This window comes from Melospiza georgiana, chromosome 7, assembly GCF_028018845.1.
Source record: "Melospiza georgiana isolate bMelGeo1 chromosome 7, bMelGeo1.pri, whole genome shotgun sequence".
Lineage (NCBI taxonomy): Eukaryota > Metazoa > Chordata > Aves > Passeriformes > Passerellidae > Melospiza > Melospiza georgiana.
The window spans coordinates 10,001,574-10,019,958 of NC_080436.1; the positions used below are offsets into that span (position 1 = coordinate 10,001,574).

An 18,385-nucleotide genomic window follows, 5' to 3' on the forward strand; every position below is an offset into this window, starting at 1 on the left:
AATATATATAGTTAGACTATACAAGTCTTCTGCTGAAATTACTATCTGTAAGTCACTGTAAGATTTTTTCAGTGGTGCATGTGGTGCTTCTTTTTATAATCTTATGTTCAGTTCTATTTGTTGAACCCTGACACTCAATGCAGCATTATCATATGGTTACCAACACACTCCTTAGCAGGAGTAAAGAAGTGGGGAAATATAAATATGTATATAATGACAACTTTTGTGACTCTATGAAAAGTCTTCTAAATGAAGAAAAGTGTCCAGTCCCAATACCTGTGGTTATGAACTTGCACTCCAGGGTGCAGAGAGAACTGAACACATCAGCTTGTGGCTTAAGCAAACCAGGAGCAGCTCCACTCCAGAAATGCCGTGGGTTTACCTCCAGAGCCGTGTCAGCATGTTTCACTCCTGAGGCAATTCAGGAGTGTGAGGGTGTTGGAGGCATGGAGGTAACCAGTGTGAGGTTTCAGAGGTCACGTGGGTCTCAGGGCATCATTCCCAATGGGGTGTTGAAAGGCAACCCATGGAAATATCCAGTTTCCATGCTGTGCCTATGCACTGCTGCCTCTCTGCTTATTCCATGTATAATTCTGTATTTCTTGGTGCCCTGTCTGGCTGTCTCTACATCCATTAGATTCTGACCATGTTCATGTACTTTTTACAGCTTCTTGACAGTTGTTACTGCTAGAGTTTTATTAGATATTCTAGCGCTTGTGTCATTGCATATTTGATGTGTTGTAAGATATCTGGAGTAACTTAGTCATAAGTTATTTGAAGAAGCATGTTTGGAGGGGCCTTTAGGTTAATTTTCATATCAGCTAGGTTGTAATTTTAATGAAGAAAAAGGGTTCTGCCTGTATGTTAGGCTGAAGAAAACTGTGGCTTGATATAAAATTTGTGTTGCCTGGTTTGTTTTGGGCTGCTACTGTGTGAGAATTAGCTTAAAGATTTGATGTGGCTTCTCTGTGGGGTGGCAAGTTTTTCTAAAAAAATGTGTTCATGTATAAGTCAGTGTGCTCCCACACAAACACAAATTCTGCCTTTCTATCCTTGCGTAGGACAGACAGAATTTCTTCCTTGAAAACCTATTGCCCTCTCCAGACCCTGAAACGGAACTTAACCAGTCAAACATAATTCTGGGGAATGTGATTCCCAACATCACCCTGTTTTTCCTTATTAATAGTGCTCAAGGTGCTGTAGGAAGCTTTTTGCTGATGTTAGAAATACCTGCCCCTCGCTCTTGGCTGTCATTTGAACAAGTGCTGACTCTTGTACCTGAAATCAAGGGCAGCCTGCTTTGATCATGAAGTATTCCACATTTTATAGCTCTTTAGGAAATAACACCTGAGGGCTTGCACACGTTTCCTTGGCAGGTTGTTTCTGTAGTTTCTGCCAGGTTTTACTGCACCTGCAGCAAATCAGTTTGAGTGTAGCTGAGTTTAAGCCTCTCAGTAGAGACAGGAAAATGCTTGATGATCATTTCAGATTGGGAGCCTCAATTCTCTTATGTTGGGTTGCCACACTGGTTGAATGTAAAATAAGGACAACACTGTTTTTCAAAGACACTCAAGCTTGTGGACCATCAAGTGCTCTGAGAGCTGCCAGAGAACTGTTTCTTATGGGTGTCCTCTGTACAGGCTGCATTTTGAGGGATTGGTGGCAAATAATGCACCAGGCTTTGCGAAGGACCATGAGACAAGATGTTCATTTGGTGACCTGCTTCTGCTTTGTGTACTGAACAAGGCAATAGCCTACAGAAAAGGGGTCATTGCATAATCACACAGTGTCGTTATGGTTGCATGTAAGAGAATCCCAATTATGATCATATAGACAACGGTTTGCCATTTTACAACAGAGGACTTGCAGAAAATCAAACTACCTTTCTTCTCCTGGATTGTGCTGGTGGCCAGGCTTGCCTTTTTGTGACAGGAATTTTCAACTGAAGTACCCACTTCTTGCTGTGTCCTCTGTTCCTTTAGGAAGAGGCAAATTCACTGTATTATAGGGGAATTCCTTCCTTCTTCCTGTTGTGCAATCCCTGCAGATTTCTCTCATATTTGATTAACAGCATGGCTTCTGACACAGGAAATACTGGTAAATCCAGGATTTTTAAGAACTTTACAGAAACTGATCATGCTTGGAACACTTCATGTGTTCTTGTTCATAATTTAGATTGTTATTGTTAATATAGCTGAAGGAGTTGACAGTCATAGATATAATTCCTATTGGAAAGCTGGGGTTTGACAACACTATTGCAGAATCATTGTTTTTGGATCATCTGTTTCTTGTTCAGAGACCATGACTAATTAGCTTATAAAAAAGTCATTGAGCTAATATCTTATAGAGAAACCTGTGATGTCAGATTTGATCCCCTAATTGCTCTTATAATTGGCATTTATTGGAGCTCTTTCACAAGTCAGGGCAACAGACCTCATTTGTTTTATGTAGAATCTTGTAAAAACAATTGAACTGGCAGCTGATTACAGTTTTCTATTCAGTAAGCAATTTTGGAAAACTCTGGGCTAGACAGTTGTCTGACTTGCCTAGGTTGTAAAAGTTAAATGTAAAGAGAGATGAATTTTCAGCATATGGCTCTGTGTTAGCAATTACATGCATTAGTGGTTTAGCTGGTGTATTGTGTCTGCTTTATAAATGTTTATATTGCAGCATTCTGCTAATAGATATTGATGACAGGCAGTGTTTGGAGGCCCAATGTATAGCAGTGGCCATTAATTATGGCTCTGTAATGATCCATCTACTTGTGTTTGCCAGCATATCCAGTTATAACCCATGCTTGTGGCAACATCAACTATTCTGTTGTTCCCTAATAATTTAACACAAGGTCATTGTCAGCTGGGATGTAAATATTTAACATTTCATATTGAGCACATTTGAGTTTTAGAACTCTTTAAGCATAAGTGAGCCTGGAAATTAAATTATGCTGATGTTTATGTGAAGCTTGTCTTATTAATTCTGAAATGATTTGGAATGTTTTTTGATTGCCTAACTATGTGTATAAAGGAAATATGCAGTCTCTTTGTCTGCTCTGAAACTACGGAGAGCTCTGTGGTGAAAGAAAACTTGGAAATGTCACACTCCTGTCAAGAAAAAATAATTCATTGACCCTTGTCCATAAAAATTGGTAGGAAAATTGCACACTTCTGACCAGTCTCTGGATCTCATGTCTCAAAAGTGTGAAGAATGTGATAAGTTTGAATTCAGCTGTGATGGGTGTTTTGACACTAAAATATTTTACTTTTGCCATATGGCTTCTCTCAATTCTGTACTTCTTTCTCAGTTGCACATCAGCTCTGAACAGCATGGGGTTTGTGGAATCATCCCTTCAAGCTGCAGACACAAAAATGAGCTTTTTTTTCCACGTATTTTTCAGTTAGAGACAGTCGTCTACAATGGTTAACATTAATTTTTTGTAATTGTAACAATGAATGTCTAATATCAATGAAAAGAATAAATGAAATATTTCTGGTGGCATTCATCCTGAAACCAAAGCATGATTAGCAAGTAATTAACTGTCACTGTTATGCCTTTGCCTGACTTTACTGGCTGGATCCCAGAAATACTGACTCTTTCTAGTGGTGAAAAAGATCAAGGGCTTCTCCTGGATGTTGAGTTCAGCTGGCAGAGAACAAATTGTCCTTTCCTGTGACAAGTGTGAAAAGTGACCTGTGGACCTTATCCCAGGCACATAACCCCATAGAGCAAGGACTGCTGAGCTTTTCTGTGCCCACAGTGCTGTGGTGAACACATCACTTTTTGCACTGGAAAGCTTTTAATTTCTCTGGGGTGTGTTGTTACTTTTTTTTTAACATGGACCTCTTCAGGCCACTGAAAATTATTTTCTGCTTTATTTCTCTACATTTGATAACTTAAGAGGAATATATATGCCTATGAAAACTCACGTTTTAATGTGTAATATTTGGGAAAAAGTGCATTTGTTAAGAGTATTGAACACTGTGCTGTTTGTATACACAAAGCCTCTGTACTAGACATGGTAAAATTGCCCAAAGGCACTTAAGTCATTTGTCATAAGATCTCATAAGAGCCTTGGAAATTCTTGGGACAGTTGTAGTGTATATGTGTCCCAGAGAACACATGTCCCCAAAATTCTTGTATTTGTTCAACCCTTGGGAGTTAATTAGTCCTTGGCACTGGCAGTTTTTTCTTCTGTGTGTTTAAAAAGGTTCACTTGTACCTCAAATAATCTCTTGGTTCAAGTTTGACAAATTATTAGGCCAGATAAACTTGATGTCCAAAGTATTAGCAATATATGCAAGTATGGATTGAAGATTTAAAAATCATTTTCTGAGTTACTGAGAGTTTAATCTAATGATTGTGATTTCTGAATTTTCTGACAGATAACATCGAGGTGAGATGCAAGACACGTGGAGTGGAGGGAACCACTAGATCAGGTTCAGTAATGACCTTTTCTGCTTTACTGTATATCTACATTTGATCAGATAAATGTGCTTACTAACACAAACAGCTAATCCCTGATATTGATCTGATGTGAGTAGATTTAATTTCTTTGTTGTTGGAACAGAAATATTCCAATAGGAGGTTTTAGTGTGCTGTTTACACAGATGAAAATCTGTAAACACCCATGGTCCTTTTGCTGTCTGAATGTTTCTGTTGTCACTGCAGGGCACATAAAACCATAATAATTGTGGAATGGTGTAAGCTAATCCTTATCCTGGATGATTGCAGTTAAAATCTTTCTTTCCAGCACATATCTATGTCAACTTTTATTATGAATTCATGGTTCCTTGATGTGCCTTTTCTTGATCATTATTTATCTCACTGGCACAGGCTGATTATTTTATCTGTTGCTTTACTTTTGTTTCAGTGCCAGACTGGGTTAGATCACAAAGCATGCAGATGTAGTTGTCAGTGCTTTGGGTGATGTGACTTCAGAGTAAGGTTGTCATCACTGCTTTGAGAGAACATAAATCTGCTTTTTTAACTGGGTCAGTTTCTTGGGGAAGTGTAGTAATTAAAAATGACAATTGTGACCTTCTGTTGACTTTGTTCTGTTGATTTCATTTCCATTGAAGTTGTTGCATTCTGGTACAAGGAACCAGTGTCACTGGCTAGGTCAGATGGATTTTGAAATTAATAGGACTGTGGTTAGGTTTTGCTGTAGGATTTTGGTGGCTGGCATAAATTGCAGGCTCTGTTCTGGGGAGCTGGGAAGGGAGAATCCCTTCTAGAACTTGACAAGTAAATTCATGTGCTGAAGATATACAAGTAGCTAGGTAGGGATTTGCTCCTGATGAAGTCTTAGCAAGACTTACCATAAAACTGTGATATTTTTATTACCTGACTTCCTTACAAACATTTTTTTTTCTCTCTCAAGATGAAGCAGAATTTAAATCTGCATGGCTTATGTTAGAAGAATATAATTGCATTTTTGATTCAAGGTATGTGATGAAATAGTATGGGGTGAGAGGACGATGCACTCAATTACTGTGTCCTGAGCAGAAGTTAACAGTGTGGACTGTGCTCTCAAGAGTGGGGAATAAAACTGTGTAACAAGTGATGATGCTCTGGCACCTGTAAAGCATCACAGCTGAAGTTTCTTGATTAAAATATTTCTGAGAAATAAATCAGAAATAGCTAGATGTTCTGATACTCTAAATATGAGCTTTGGGCTCTTAGCTCAATGAAAATGTTATAGAAAGAGGTTGCTGAAGGTTTTAGAGTTATTTTAGACTCATTTGGGGTTTTAGTGGGTTTTTTTTTTCTTTTTCCTTTTTTGGGGCTTGTTTTTAACATAGATAAACCTTGTCTATAAAGAGGTGGTGTTTCAAGGCAGAATTTGTTGTCTCCAGCCCTTGCCCTGCTGTTCCCAGGCCCCAGATTATGTTGGCCTATGGCATAAATAGGGAGACATGATGAAGAGCCCAGAAATATGAGTTCTGCAGAATCAGCAGTATATTGAAAGTCTTCTGAACTTGAGATCAGGCTCCTAAAGATAGATTTCAGCTGTGATTGTTGGAGACAGAAATATAAATGGGCTCTTTCTGCATGTGCTTGTCACATGGGACAGTCACTCTTTGTGTAAGAGTCTGTGTGAGCTTCACTTACTTGCCTTTTTTTCTGGCTTTTGCCTCTCTGCTTAAGAATAAAGCTTCAAATTTTAGTACTTGCACTGTTAGATACATTTAGTTACAGTGAGCACTCTTCCAGGGCCTTATTTATTGGGACAGAATGAATAGAAAGCTGTTGTTTATATCTATATTCCCTGATTACTCTTACTAGCATGCCAAATATCTAATGAAAAACTGCCTTGTGCATTGTTGGTTTATTTATTTATTTCGTGAACAAAGCCTGGTGTGCTCTTATGGTTCCATAGGGGTAGGCAAATATACTGTAAGTGGCATTAATCAGAGCTCCAGCTCTGTCTTGTTGTCTTTAACTCCACCTGTGGGAATAATGCAGGACTTTGTTGTCTTCCCCACTTCCCATCTGTCTTTATTATTAATTTGCACAGTAATAGTCGATGCTCATTTGGTTGAAATTGGAAAGGAAGAAATCCAGTACTTAAGTTTATAAAAAGGCAAGCTCTGCGACCAATATTTTTTTCTTTTATAAAGCGGTGCTTGCATTTATCTAGAGTGAGAGAAAAAATAGTGGAGCTTGTATGGAATGAAAAAGGAAGTTTCCAGTCCCTTCTACACATCCAAATGTTCTCACCATAAGAGAAGCCTTCACTGTAACAGATCTAATTTTGCATGAGTTATATTCATCCATTGGGTTGTCTAGGTGTGCTAAAGCATCTTTAAGGACAAGGTGGTAAACCTCTGACTAGCTTCAAGTATGGCAGCTCTTGATGATTTTTGAGTTGTACTAAAGTTTGGAGTAGGCAGTATTCCTTGGCACAAGGAGGATGAGTGTTGTTGAACCTGTGTTTAGAACCTAAATGGTGCTTTCAATGTCATGTAAGGATGCCCTTCCTTTTGATTTAGAGGCAATTTAGTTTAGTTTTCACAAAGAAAAACCACAAATTAGTAACAGTGTACTGAAGTCATTAGCTGACAGCCTCAATTAGCATAGCAAACAAAATGCGGAATAAATACAGGAAGAGCAAGACTGACTTAGCCTTGAATTTTCTGCTGTGTCCATATTACTGTGCTACAGGCTTCATTCAGTAGACCTGACAGACAACTGGAGACTTAAAATGTTAAAGAATAAATTCCATTTTAATCCCTTTTGGGGAAAAAAAGCCACCAACTTTTGGAACTGAGATAGTAATTAGGCTGAAGAAGCATAGATTAGCCCCACTTAATGTGGAATTTAATTACTTGAAAGCAATTAAATTAACACGGAGTCTGTTCAGCTTGGGGAAGGGTTTGAGTATAGGGATTTTTGGCAAAAATGATAATGCTGTCTGTGTGCTATTACTTGTTAACTTTACATAACTTTCTTTTTGCAGTTTGTCATCAATTCAAAGGCAACTTGTTTTCTTTAAATGAAATAGGTTGTCTTGGTAGGAAAAAAAGTCAAAACTGGCTGGATTGAACTTGGGTTCCTAGTTAGCAACAACCAGGCAGATAAGATAACATCCCCTCCTTTATTACATTTGAGATTTCCAGCCCTTTGCTTCCCTCATCTTGTTTACTTCCTCTTTACTACCTGGGAATTGCCAATAACTGCAGCACAGCTACCCGGGAAGCAGTTTGTCTGGGATTAAGGAAGAGGTTGAGTCATTTTTCCTCTGAATTCTGTCAAGATTCACAAGATGCACAGGGCATCCACCTCTTGTGGGGAGGGGAAAGCTCTTTGTGGTGTCCTGATCGATTTTTCACCATGGTTAAAGGAGGAAAGACACAAAGGCACACAGGTGTCAGGAAGGCACTGGGCAAAAAAAGTCCTCTTTGTATGAGAGGTGCTGAATTTTTCATTTGAAGAAAGGATAGGAATGAAGGAATCCAGGATTTAGTGGTCTGGTGCTACCATCCTTTGTGCAGTGGAGAAGAGGACATTGTTGGTCACAAAGTGGCCCTAGTTGTAGACAAGGTGAAGGTTTGGTGTCAATCTGGGATTTCTTGGGAGAAAGGGCCAGTCCAATGCTGCCTGTTTGCCCTGGCTGCAGCTTTTTGGAGAGAGGCTGCTGCTTGGGGAGAGGTTGTCTCAGAGCAGCTGCACAGGAGTCCTTCGGTGCCTTGGGCTCCTCCTGCAAGTGCAAGCCCAGCTTTGGCAGGGGCTGCTGCTGCAGGGCTGGTAGAGCATGGGGTATCCCTCTCATTTATCACCGAGCAGGGGAGGCTGATGGGCCATGCTACGATGTATGATTTCTGATTTTTCAAGCTGATTTCATGTCCACTGCCTGACTTTCAGATAAGAAATTGGTGCTGAAAACGCCTTGCTTTGGTGGGTATTAGGAGGCATCGTGCCATCACTTCCTCCCTCAAGAAACCCAAACCCACAGTGCTGCTTTAGTTGCTTTTTGCTATTTGACTGTGAAGTAGAGGACATGGCATTTTTTGCGGCAGCTTTAGTTTCCAAGTGTGTTGTGTCAGGGTCTTGAGAATCTTTTAAACTTGTGACTTCTGTTTTCTGCTGGCACAGTAGGTTTAAATGTGACAGTAAAGAGTAGTGACATTTTAAGTTGGAAATGCCTTTGGAATGTGGTTTGGGCATATATTTTTCAAAGGAGTAACACAAGTTCAGATTTGTGTTTCCAGTGGTAGACCATTTTGAAAGACTGCTCAGTTTATGGATAATATTTCCAAGTTTTTCCTGCTAGGTTTTCACTAAGCAGGTTAATGGTGTGTATTACTCAGACAGATTGCAGTGAAAGTGCAAAGAGACCCAAACAGATGTGGTCATCCTTAACTTAGTGTGAAACTGTTTGCATGCTGGTGGCTGCATGAGTGAAGTTGGGATTTAAAGGGAAGGAGAGAAGAACTGAGCCCAGCTGGCTGTGCCTTTCCTCAGAAGGTGACTGCACTCTTGTACACAGACCATGAATAGAGGAGTGGTGGTTGTAATCTTCCTCCTTAGCCTCTTACATGTCCAGTCAGGAAAGGCAAAGGCTATTCTCTAAGTCAAATTTTGACCTGGATTTGAACAATGGGCTGATAGTCCTGACCTCTTTCTTGGTCTCCCTTTTTCTTGGAGGGGAAGGAGCTAGAACCCTTGGGATCCATCTGTTTTAATGCCTGTTGACTGCAAAAACCTGCTGTGTTGGTGGCTTTGCAGTGTGCTGTGCTCACAGGACACTGTGGGTGAAGGCTTAACCTGGCACACCTTTCTGCAGAGTCTTTAGGGCAAAACAGGCAGGCAAAGGCTGCCTTTGGAGGGATTTGGGGTTTGTTTTGCCATTGCTGATAAATCTGTTCTGCAGTGTGTTCATCGTGCTGCGAATGCAAGAGCGGATGTTTTGATTTGAAAGGGAATCTTGTTTATAATTCTTCAGTATAAACAAAGTGTGGGGAGGAAGCCTTACTGGAAAGCACAAGAGCCTTCCTAGACCATCTTCTGGTTCAGCAAGCAGTACCTCTCCTGGTGTTTTGCATCAGTGACAGTGTATGTGTATATGTATTGTTAGAAGGGCTTCCAAAGGGCCCTTGCTGCATGTGGGTGTGTTTATGGTTCTGTCATGCAAACCATGGGATATTCCAGCTCTGCCCCCCTCCAGTTTAAGTTCCCAGCCTGTGAGCTGCTGGCTGGTGCAGGGAGTGAGGCTGGAAAATGATAGAGCTGTCTTCTCACCTCACTTTCCTCATAAATGGCATCAAATGCTAATTGCTCTTCATTCTGCTCTTCAGCAGGAGCAGAGTGATACACAGCTAGGGTTTGCTTTTCCCCAGGGTGCTGTGGGTGTGACTGATGGATCAGAGCCAGAAGAATTTGGCAAAGTAGCCGACTGTAAAGGGAATAATCTCTTTTTCCTGATGATGGATGGCACTTAGAAAGCAGCTGAGCCTAAAAGCCATTTCTCATGCTAAGGCTCTGCAATGTGCAGGTCAGCCATTGAGCAAATGCAAGCCTTCAAAATGAGAGCTAATAGCTTGGCAGGTTATGCCTGACAAGCGGCAAGTGATTTGCTTTTAGTTCTTTAGTGTGTGAGGTTTAGTAGGTTTTTTTTGTGGCTTGTAACATTTAGTAATTCTAATATTTTTCTATTAGATGACCATCTGTTTCTAAGTTCAGAAATATTTTAAAGAAGACATAGTTAATATGGAAGCACATTTTCATACTCAAATACAGTACTTTTCTATAATATCTAAAAAATTATTTCTATTTAACTGCTGCACCTACAGCAGGTTAAGAATATAGGATAAAAAAATACATTTCAGCCCAGCAGTTGTTAAAATATTGGACTCTCCCTTTCCTGTGGAGCGAATTGACAGCTACCTGGGACAGAGAATCATGTGTTGGTCCCAAATAAATGGTCAGGGAGTGTGGAGGGGAGATTTGAGAGGAAAATCTATAATGGAGTGAAGGTGGATTCATAGAGCATAACAGGAGGAAAAGACACTTGTCTAATTTGACATGCAACATTCATAGCTCTTGGAGAGCTGATGTTGTCATATTTACTGCTGACTTGGTAAAAGAAGAATGACAGAACTTCTATATGGAAAATCTAATAATCATAAAGTGTCTACATGTGCAACAAAGGCCTAAACCATTGTAAAATGTGGATTTCTCTCCTAGGAGATAGGCCTGTGAGACTCAGTATGTGTTGCTCTGTGAATACAGGCAGTTCTAATTTTTGAACTGCTTGTTAAGTGCTGCACTTCTCTTTGAAGCTTCAAGTTTTAAGAACTGTTCTCTCTACAACCAGATAAGTGCATTATTCAAAACACAGACTTCACAAATAGATTTTGTTTGATTGTATTCATTAAGAAGCAGCGTCTTGACAATAAGTACTTTCAGTGTGTCTGAAACTCCTTGTGTTTAGCAATTATCATCTGTGATGCTTGAATTGATTTTTTAATCACAAAGCTGGAGTTCTGTTTTACAGGAATGTATTGACACAGTAATTATAAATGCAAAGTTTTCATCTTTATTGTAATAAAAGTTTTATTATCTAGTATTTGAAAGAAATGTTTTCCACAACAGACAGATTCATATCCTGATACACGTGTGCACTCTGTGCAGTTTTCCCAAGAAGGTTTCAGCTTAGTAGTGGCTTAATAAAGTATTCAGGTGAAGTAGGACTCTCATTTAGACTTCCAGAGCAGCCAGAAAGGTGAATTGGAGCATGAACTTCCCTCACAGTTTGAATTCAATGGAACTGAATAAGGTTCTTAACTTGTTGCACATTAGTTCAGTACAGGGTGGGAATCTCCTTCAAATTCCTTCTTCTATTTTATAAAGTTAATTATAGAGTTTAGGAGTTAAATACTTCTATGATCCTAGGAAGAAGGGTTTGTTTAGATCTTATTTTGAATTTGCAAATACATTCCTGCTTCTTTTGATGCTCTATATCTCAATGTTATGAGAGACAACTAAAACTCTGTTGCGAGGTGTTCGTATCCTCTTGTAATAGTGGTCTGATCAAATCCTGTATAAGACTAGGCTGTTTGCATCCAGAAGGGGTTTCTCCCTTCTCAAATAGTTGTGAAGTAACTAAATAAGCAATCTTTTTGGGGAGATCAGAAAGAGAATGTGGGTATGAAATACGTTTTGTGCCTGTGGTGGAAGGTTATCAGCTCTAAACTTGATTAATGGGAAATAAATTGTGGAACAAACAGTAGATTGCTTGCAACATGGATGTCAGATTCATGTAGCAATAATGTGTATATTAGTGTTTTATATGCAAAATATTGTGTTCTCTTAAAATTTAAAAACTAGAAATCTAAAATGTTCAGGGTGATGCTTTAGCTAAAATTTATCCATCCAGTTGAGGATGGACCTTTGGCAAAATCTTTCTTATTTCGGTGTGTGAAAGAAAGACATAGTTGCACTATTACATTTTAAGCCAGAGCTAGAATAACAGATGGATGTTGGAATATGCAATTTCTGCTCAATTTAAGTTTACAAGACTCTTCAGAGTTTATCTCTGATTTTTGAGTGGGTAACCAACTCAGACCATGGGAGGAGGAATATGGAATGTTCGTGCTGCATTGTCATAACTCTGCCTCTTGGTAGACTGATGCTCCAGACTTTGACTTTGTGCCAAAATTGATATATTTTTGGATCAAGCAGTTAAGACAACATTTTATTACCCAATGAAGCAATGGAGTGACATAAGGCATGCAGTTTTATAGTGCACATGGCATTGCCATGCTATTGTTTAGTGTGCTTTGGTTTACCAATACTTCCTTGTTTTTATAAACTCAGGGAATGCTGGCTACTACTATCTGCCAAGTAGTGACTTAGCCAAAAATTAGCTAAGGATTATGAAAATAACTCTTTCATTTTGCCTGTATTTGTACCTGATGCTTTCTGCAGATGTTTCTGTTGTTTCCGATATTAGATCTGACTCAAGTAAGAAGCATGAATTGTTTGGGAATTGCAATGAATATTGTTTGGAAATACTCCTTAGTCATTTTCTGTGGTGTCTTGGTATGGCTGGCATCTTTCCTGGCTATGACTGTGTGTCTGCATTCAGAATGTGACAGCCCCAAGCTGCTGTTCCTGCAAGTTCTATGAGGTTTTTTCATGGTGCCAGTTTTTTTAACCAGTCTTCATTGTGACTCTTCCTGGACAGTTATGAGGAAAGAATAGGATGGCTTTTAACAAATTTCTGTTTTGAGACTTTAAAAAGTTGCCTTGCTTACAAAGAGTGAGTGATTGGTTGTCCCTTACCTCTTGTGCAAGAGGGGCATTTGTCTTGCTGTGCAATGTCTGGCAAAAACATACTGAAAACATACTGACATGTAACAGAAAAAGGGCAATAGTGCTTTGTCCAGTATTTTTCTTAACAGGGATACCCCTTTCTTTCTATTTCTGTGGAAAAAAAAAAAAAAGTTAATCTCTGACAAGGTTTAAATGTGTCCTGGCTAGCCAAGGTGTAAAATTGGGCAAGAGAAGGTAACAGGAGACTGCTGCACAGCATGGACCCTGATCATCCACCCACAGTGATGCCTCAAGCAGTTTTGGGAAGGATGGCATTAAAAAAGGTAGCTCATTTGGTTTTCCTTCCAAGTGAATAAAGAATACTTGGAAGGAGCTGAAAAAATTGGTATCTTCCTCATAACTATGCTAACTTTGTTTTCATTATATTGCTGATGTATTTTCTGGGGCTTGGCCACACCTGGAGGAGACACCACTTAGTGCTTTATTTCTGCTCCTCTCTCCTCATGCAGTAGTAGGAATGATAGGAACATGAACAAATCTGTTTATTTTACTGATCCTCTCTTATCAGAGTAATTGCTAAATAAGTGTTGCTGTAACTGCAGTAGTTAAAGTCACTTAAATTTGTCATCTGAGTCTTCCAAACTTCTTGTCTTCCCTTTCACAGCTGCTGGAGATAATCAAACTTAGGGAAATAAAGGATGAGCTTTTTCTTTTTATTGTGGTAAAGAGAAGGCAGAATTAAAATTTCAGGAGTACCTTATTAAACAAATTTTTTAGGCATGTCTTGTCAAGAACTTAAGTGTACAAAAAGGGCTTGCCCAACATGCACTTAGAAACCCCATGCTGCTGTATTGGGAAATACTCCTGTTAGAGGCAATTAAGAGGACACATGTAAAACAGTTCCTTTCTTTCTCAAGGATGTGTACTCACCATCATACAAGTTGCCATGCATTATGGAACTTGAAATTCCGGAGGTGGTAATAAAAAAATAAAAATGGACTGCTAATCCAGTTTGCCTTTTCTTGAATTTCTTTACTGGTTAAAGGTTCAGTCAAAATGTTTTCTTGTGTGGTTAGAGTTGCTAGAGGCTGAGTTGGAGCTGAAAATCTACAGAGTGTCAGTACCAAGTGGAACAGCTCTATGTGGCACAAAGTTTATTTTAAGAGCCCTGTATCAAAATTCTTCAGGCTCATCAGTTGTTCTTCCCCTTGATGTACACTAAGACTTTAATAACAGCTATGGAAGTACTCTTCTGAGACTTCTACATTCTGAGAAACGTTATGCTTCCAAACCGAGGAGCTTTTATCTCTTCCAAGATGTTCTGAGAAGGGACTGGGAATAGCGGAAGGAGAGGAGAAGCCAAGCAGTGCTGCTACAGGAGTGCACTTCCATGGCTCACTAGGATTAGCACTGTCCCTGCTGTTCAAAGAAACCAGCAGCCTGAAGGCTGCAGTCACAGTATGTGTGGTTTTGTTTTGATAAAAGATTTATGATCTTCTGTGGCTTGCTTGAATGAAGTTTAATAGGGTCCAGCATCATCCAGGTGAATGACTCTTGGCAGCTGCTTCCATTAAAAAAGTTTTGTTTGTAGCCTCCTAGGTGGCATGTTTCATGCTGTTTAGTTGCAAGATCTTTGTGTCCTGCCAAAAAAAAAAAAATAAAAAAAGGAAGTATGTATTCCAAAATGTTCCTCTTGTTTTTTAACCAGGGAAGTGGAAGTGGTTTTCTGATAGAAAGGAGTGAGGATTTTCAGCTAAGCAGAAATACACTACAGCCACTTTGTGTCTGACAGTATATTATGGCATACTTGACAATGTTGGAAGCCAAGGAATTTGACTTATATTTAATGAGCAGCTTGTTTCTCTCAAAATACAGCTTCTGTTTCTGTCAACTTTACGTAAAAGGAGTTAAATGAAACAGGTGAGTTCCAGCAGATGCTACCCCTGACTGTGATGACATGCAGAAGATACCTGTTCCTGTCCTAGAAGTCTCTTTCTTTACCTGGTTTTTGAGCAGTTGTGTGGTTTACTGTCTTCCAGAAGATCTGGGGCTTTTTCAGGCCCATATACATGAATGTGAGGTGCTGTGTGTCTGGGTATGTTGGTGTGTCTCTGAATTAGTTTTGTGGTTTTTTCAGTCACTGCTGTCTGAAATTATGGATCTCTAAGGAGGCTGCCCTCTGTGACACCTGTGAGTCTCAGCTGGAGGTGCATCATTGTTCTGTGTTAGTGAGAGATGGGGAAGGATGGGAGAGAAAATGAGGTGAAATGGAAATAAAGTAGATTATTTTTGCTTTCTCTCCATCTTAATGAAATTGAATTTTAAAATACAGCCATGACCATGATGCCTGCTTACCAAGTTCTTGAGAACATATAGTTGTATGACTGTAGAAAAGAGCCATAAAAATGTGCAGAAGATTGACAATTAGAGACTTAATGCTTTTGAGAGAGAGCAATTACAAATGCCTTTACTATATAGGAAAACAGCAGGTAGAGATGCTTGTGTTCATTTGCAGGGAGGCACATAACAAGTATCAATCACTAAAACAGATGCTTAATAACTGGCTTTAGAGGTGAGGCATATGTTTTTGACAATGAAGATGATTTATCTTTTGGACACGCTACCATTTGGGAAAACATTGTAGCCATCCATTGAGACGTTGAAATTGAAAATGTAAATTTTTGCTATAGCTTTTCAAAGGTGGAAATCCTTCCTAGATGAAATTTAATGGCCTGTGACAGGTGCAGCAGGTAATTTGGGTCATGAAATTTAGAAATGCTCTGCCTTCCTAGCTTAGCATTCTGATGTGTTGTTGCCTGTTCCATCTGGAGCAGTATCTTTCACTTACTGCTTTTTTTTCTCAAGTGTGATGTTGATCTAAGGGTCCAAGAGAGAAACTCCCAGAGCACTTTCACTGGTCACTTATTGGCATTGCAGAAACTTCTTCCTTCTTAGGAAATATCTTGAATAGGCAGCTTCTCTTTTATTTGTGCTTCTTGATTTTTTTCACTTTGTTCAAAACTCAGTAACTTCCTGTGGTAGTGTTTTAGAAAAGAGACATTTCTTTGGCTTTTGACAGGTGTGGATGCAGTTTGTCCTTTTTCTTGTAATAAGCTATATTAGAAACAAGATTTTGCATTTAACTTTCTGATAGTTCAACTATTAATTATTTATGTTTTTCAGGCTGTACTCAAATATTTTGATGCCTTCACCAATGCTTTGAGTTGGACTCCTAGTGTAATTCTCTGTAGCATTGAATTCTTCATATTGTGGACTCTTCTCATTTATTGGAAGGTTGACAGCTCAGCTGTAATCTTTAAAAAGGACCTAGGAGATTGAGGAGATAGAAATCTTCCCAGTTTTTTTTGTCGTGGTTCATTTCATTCCCCACTGTGTGGATTTTGAGGTAGTATCAGAGGTAGTGTTTAAATTCCTTTAGCTGAGATTTAGCAGCAGAACTGAGCACGCTGGCATGGTGGCTGTGACTTGACAGACTGCTTTCTTCCCATATCACTTTGTTACATGCCTGCAATCCTTGTCAGGAGAGTGTGGATCACAGGTGCTAAGTGGGAGATGGGCAGCAGCTCAGGAATTGGGCACAGGAATTTTCCTTTTGAGAGGAGTTCCCAGAGACAGCAGGACTCCTGGCAAGTGCTGCAGAAAGGCACAGATCCCATAAAGTGATGGAAGGAGCAGTGAAGAGAGAACCCCCACAGACTCCATAAGGAAAAGAAGCAGCTAAATTAATCTACAGAGTGACAAACCTGCTGTGCCCAAAAGGATTCACTGGCAGGGAACCAGTGGGCAGGGAAAAGGCTCCTTTTTTGGATCACTCACAGTGGATTCTCTTTTCTCAGCTGACTTACAATAACATGCTTTGATGAAACTTCGATTTTTGGGTTTAGCAACCCCTGGATTGTTTTGGTAACTTCTTGTAGGACAAATTCAGCTCTAGTCCAGGCCAGTTTGGAGTTCTAGGAGAGCATCACACAGCAGTGGACTCAAGTGCTAGAGGACTTGGACAGCCAGGTCTGTAGTTGCTGTGGAATGTACTCATGTCTAGAGTTAAAAATGTTAATAGTTGTGTGGAATCAGATTAATACTCTTTGTGCCGTCCTGTATGTGGACTCATTTTCTCCTTTATCCTTTATTGGAGAAGGTAAGAATGAAATAGCACACAGTTGCTTTCTTAGTGTTGTGTAAGTTAAGGACAACTTGGATCAAAGAAGATTTATTTTGTGCTTAAGGGAACTGGATGGATATTTTTCCCCTATAGCTTTTTCCAGGCACTTTTTGAATGCTTGAAAATTTGGAACATGCAAAACCATGAGCTTTTATCAGTGTCCAAGTTACAAAGTCTGCGTGCTTACATATTGAATACATAGGGGGAATTGTTACTGTAGTGCTATTGATACAGTTGCCAAACATCGGTACTGTTTAATTTGGCATATGGATTTTAATTGACTTATGAAGGGGTTAGTGGACATCTGTTCAACATTCCAGCACACCAATTGAAATAATTGGTTAATAGCTGGTCCTGGCTGTATGTTGGTTGTATAGTGCTACCTTTGGGAAAAAAAAATAAAAGGCATTTTTGTTCCAAGGCATATGACTTCTTTTTGTTCCTGTTAAATCATTGATGTAGAACAGGAGAAGCAGCTCTGAAGTTTTGCTAGTTAAGTACATAGTTAAATGGTGTGTTGCTTCCAGAGAAATGACAGGCAATGTAGGAACTTTCCTGAAGGAAATTGAGCACAAAAATGCAAATTGAATGTGATTCCATTGGGTAGGAAATCTGGTGAATAGCTGACTTGTGAGAGAACAGAGGTATTGTAGTGGCTGTTCAGCTCTTAATTAAAAATCAAAGCAGTCATATTTTTTCCATTTCTATGCACCATGAAAAATGAACAGTTTGTACTTGATTTGTAAAATCCATACCATGTCTTTGTAGGAAAATGCAGGGGGAAGCATGCGACATCTTAGAATTGACTTAGTATTTTTGTGGGATTTTTGAAACAAATGGTTGCTAGAAACCATTTTGATACATCTCACTGTCCCATATTTTATGTAAGTGTAAGTTTGAACTGGACCTGTCTGAATTCAGAGGATTTGCTGATAGAAAATTGAGAGGGTCATACTGGACTTTACTTTTGGAATATTGGAATTTATTTGATTTATTTAGTGCATGGCTTGTCATTTTTAGTCAATTAAATTATCCTTCAAATGAGGCTCCAAAAATTCTATCACTCTAGAAAGATGAAGCATGTGTGCTCCAGGAAAAACTCCAAAACTTGTGTTTTTCTGGTTTGTACAGGGAGATTTTTGCAAAAATAAGAGAGGAGAGAAATGGGCTTGCAGCAGTTTTAGAAGTTTTTTGATATGTGAGCAGGGATATCTAGAAGCCTTAGATAGCAAATACCTTACCAAAAAGGGAAGCTTGGAAAAGAATTTATTGTAAATGCCAAGATTAGATGCTGCACTCCTGGCAGTTGTCGAGACAGAAAGCAAAAAAAATATTTAGGGAGTTTGTGTTATTGCCACGTCTTCTTTTCACAGTTGCTGTAGCAGCCATGGGAAGGGAGCAGCAGCTGGATCACATTGGTAGTAGGAG

General features: G+C 39.3%; 1 protein-coding gene across 8 annotated transcripts in view; it reads left to right on the forward strand.

Moving 5' to 3' along the window:
* Positions 1–18,385, forward strand: part of GULP1 (GULP PTB domain containing engulfment adaptor 1) — a 143,060-nt gene that overhangs the window by 14,784 nt on the left and 109,891 nt on the right. For all 8 annotated transcript variants that reach the window (XM_058027510.1, XM_058027507.1, XM_058027512.1 and 5 more), the window contains exon 2: positions 4,380–4,433. The gene's annotated coding sequence lies outside the window, so the exon portion shown is untranslated. The remainder of the gene's footprint in view (positions 1–4,379; positions 4,434–18,385) is intronic.